We start from the raw sequence: 4,407 nt of genomic DNA, 5'->3' as shown, positions 1-4,407 counted from the left end.
AGGAAAGGTGTGCATCAGGGTAGTATCCTTTTACCATATTTATTCAATGTGTATGCCAAGCAAATAATCTGAGAAGCTGGACTATATGAAATAGAATGCGGCATCAGGATTGGAGGAAAACTCATTAGCAACCTGTGATATTCAGATGACACAACCTTGTTTGATGAAAGTGAAGAGGACTTGATGCACTTTGATGAAGATCAAAAACTACAGCCTTTAGTATGGATTACACCTAAATAAGGAAAACAAAAATCCTCACAACTGGACCAATAAGCAACATCATGATAACTGGAGAAAAGATTGATGTCTTCAAGGATTTCATTTTACTTGGATTCACAATCAACGCCCAGGGAAGCTCAGTCAAGAAATCAAATGACGTATTGCATGGGGCAAATCTGCTGCAAAAGACTTCTTTACAGTGTTAAAAAGGCAAAGATGTCACCTTAAGGACTAAGGTGTGCCTGACCCAAGCTATGGTGTTTTAAATTGCCTCACATGCACGTGAAAGCTAGACAATAAATAAGAAGTCCAAAGAAGAATCATTGTCTTTGAATCATCATGTAGGTGAAGTATATTGAATATACCATGGACTTCCAGAACAATGAACAAATGTGTCTTGGAAGAAGTACATTCAGAATGTGCCTTAGAATTCAGGATGTTGAGACTTCATCTCATTTACTTTGCACATGTCATCAGAGGAGACCAGTCCCTGAAGAAAGACATCATGCTTGGTAAGGTAGAGGGTCAGTGAAAAAGAGCAAGACTCTTAACAAGATGGATTGACACAGTGGCTACAACAATAGGCTCAAACTTAGCAACAATTGTGAGGATGGCGCAGGTCTGGGCAGTGTTTTGTTCTGTTGTACATAGGGTCGCTATGAGTTGGAACCAGCTCAAGGGCACTTAACAGCAACAACAACAATGTTGGTTCATGTAACCAAAGCACAGAAAGGATAGAAGAGCTGTTGACCTTAGGAAAAAATGGGCTCAATCTCTTGAACACTGAGATGAGTCTGTCTCTTGTCATTGCTGCTCTTATCATGACAGCTCTATTCTTTCAGGCTGATTGTCCCCTGAGGTTAGAACCTTGTCTGCAGGCAGCTCTTGGCTTTAGTCTTTAGAGTCTAATGTTCAAACTACTTCCCTTGTCCAGTAAGGGAAGAAATCTTATTTGCCAGTTTAGATCAAGTATCCATCCCTTAGACCAGGGGTCAATAAACCACAGCCTGCACTTATTTTTGTTAAGTAAAATTTTATTGGAACATAGCCATGCTCAATCTCTTACATATATTATCTGTGGCTGCATTTGTGCTATAACGGCTAAGTTGAGTAGTCATGGCAAAGAACATATGGCCCACAAAGCCTAAAATATTTACCATCTGGCTCTTTACAGAAAAAGTTTGCTGACCTCTGACTTAGAGCAATCACTATGGAAACATGGTCATAGCTCTTAATATTGTTGCCATTTTATTTGAGCCATGTGAATGGTTGTTACTACATATGTTGATTTTGCCCTCCAAAGTGTCTTCAGAAAGAGTACAGTATGATTCAGCATCAACACAGATACGTACTTGTGTACACACCAAGGTAAGGAATCCGCAAAGTATAAATGTTATCCTATTGAAGAAAATATCATTGGTGGAATGACCACAATTCCACATTTTCTTGCAAACCAATATTCAAGTGCTTTATAAACCAAAACCAAACCGAACCCAGTGCCGTCCAGTCGATTCCGACTCATAGCAACCCTATGCTTTGTAGGGCCTGAGAAAGATTGCCACAAGTAGATAAAACGGAATTGTTTTGTTACTACCATATGTGCAAAACTCTTGCTTATCACATGCCATGGAATGCAACTAAAGGCAGGACAAAGTGTCATATCCCTTGGAATAATTACATGATATTTGAAAACAGAGAGAGGCTGACCTGACCAGCTATCACTAGGGTGTCAAACTATCGCCTTTTTACAGAAGGTGCTTAACTTCTAGTGGCATGTGGTTCATTTGAGAGAAAACAATGCAGCTGTAAATTTAGTCAAAAAGAAAAGTACCAGCATCTAAGCTTGTAGACTGGTATCAGTAGTTTATTTAAAAAAAAACCTAGAGGTAACAGTGGGAGACTTTTAAGAAATGCTGCATTACTGATGCATTTGATTGTCCAGGGCATGAAATTGTGTGAAAACAATATTTTGATGATTCTGAGTCATCAATCCAAAAATAAATTCAGGTAGGCTGAATTCTGAATTTTAAATTCTAAAAATTCCTTTACCAAGTTAATTCTCTTATTTTTCCTTTTTATTTTAAGAGTAAAACATAGTAATAAAAAAAAATACATGTCTAGATAAGTCTTAAAAGAGGTGGCTCGATAAGTATAAAATAATTCTAACTGATTAGAAATTATTGTGTCATAGTTTAACTGGCAGTGTTTTCTCTTCCTTAGTGATACATGAAACGATGGTATATTTTACAACCAATAGTATCATAAATTTGATGAAATGTGGTTATTTTTGCAATTTACTAAAATGAGTATTTATGAAATAGAAAAAAATGTTTTCAGTTTGTAAGAGGATTTCAATAAGAAAATTAAGATATAAATCTTAGGATATCTATGTATAGAATCATCTAGTATACATCAAATGTTTGTCATTTAAAGCTATATAAATATTAGATGAAAATACCTATGAAATTATGTTTTTAATAAAGTGTGCTACTTGGTCTGAGTTGCTAATTTTTGTGAGAAATGAATAAGTGAGCTAAGAAAAATGAGTGAAAATGTATGGGTATGATGTAGAGGAAATAAGCCTATAAAAGAATCATATAAATATGAATATTAACTGTGTTTGGAATTATCATTAGTGTGGTACATTGAATAGTGTACTCCCCCCAAAATTTATGTCCACCGAGAACCCCAGAATGTGACCTAATTTACAAATAAGTTCTTTGCAGATATAATTAGTTAAGATGACATGAGGTCATACTGGATATGCATGGGCCCTAAATCCAATGGCTGGTGCCCTTCTAACAGGAGTGGACACATAGAGAGACACACAGAGAAGGTCATGTGAAGAGATGGAGGTAAAGATTGGAGTGAGGTAGCTATAAGCCAAGGAATGCCAAGAAATGCTGGCAACCACCAGAAGCTAAGAAGACACAAGGATGTTTTCTTCCCTAGAGCCTTCAAAAAGAGTATAGTTCTGTCAACACCTTGATTTTGGACTTGTATCTTCTAAAACCTTGAGAGAATAAATTTCTGTTATTTGAAGCCACTCAGTTTATGGTAATTTGTTACAACAGTCTTAAAATTTAATACAACTACTGTCATCAAAGCATGTCCACTTGTGGTATTCTGCTAGATACTCCAGATTGAGGATAGGCCATTTATACTGCACTCTTTGGCATAAACTTCTTTGTGTTTATTCTGCTCAGTGTTTATTGAACACCTAGTATCTATAAATTCCTGTCTTCCATCAAATTTATAAAGTTTGGCCCTGATTTATTTATATGCTTTTCTTGTCCCATTTACTTTCTCCTCTCCCTTTGGGACTTCAATTACACATAATTTGGACATTTGATGTTACTTAATAAATAATACCCACAGCCTCCTTTTTTGAAGCTTCCTTATACATAGCTTACCATACATTATTTTTCTAAACTTTTTATTTTGAAATAATTTTGAATTTAGAGAAAAGTTGCAATAATAGCACAAATGACTTCAGTATACCCCTTACCCAGATCCACCATCAACACTTTGCACATTGGTTGCATTAATTCTCTTTTTTCTCTTAATCTCTCTCTCTCATTTTATGCATATATACATAAACACACCCATATTCACACATATATTCATATACTTGTGTGTATATATGTGAATATACACACATACATATGGTGGCATAGTGCTTAAGTGTTACGGCTGCTAACCAAAAGGTCTGCAGTTCAAATCCACCAGACTCTCCTTGGAAACCATATGGGGCAGTTCTATTCTGTCCTAAAGAGTCGCTGAATCAGAATCAACTCTACGGCAATGTTTTTTTTTTTTTTTTTTGACTAAATATATGTTGTTGTTGCTGTTAGGTGCCGTCAAGTCGGTTCCGACTCATAGCGACCCTATGCACAACAGAATGAAACACTGCCCGGTACTGTGCCATCCTTACAATCGTTGTTATGCTTGAGCTCATTCTTGCAGCCACTGTGTCAATCCCTCTTCTCTGCTGACCCTGTACTCTGCCAAGCATGATGTCCTTCTCCAGGGACTGATCCCTTCTGACAACATGTCCAAAGTATGTAAGATGCAGTTTCCCCATCCTTGCCTCTAAGGAGCATTCTGGTTGTACTTCTTCTAAGACAGATTTGTTCATTCTTTTGGCAGTCCATGGTGCAGTCAATATTCTTCACCAACACCACAATT

The sequence above is a fragment of the Elephas maximus genome, chromosome 1, assembly GCF_024166365.1.
Source record: "Elephas maximus indicus isolate mEleMax1 chromosome 1, mEleMax1 primary haplotype, whole genome shotgun sequence".
In the NCBI taxonomy this organism is placed as follows: domain Eukaryota; kingdom Metazoa; phylum Chordata; class Mammalia; order Proboscidea; family Elephantidae; genus Elephas; species Elephas maximus.
This window is presented reverse-complemented; position numbering follows the sequence as displayed.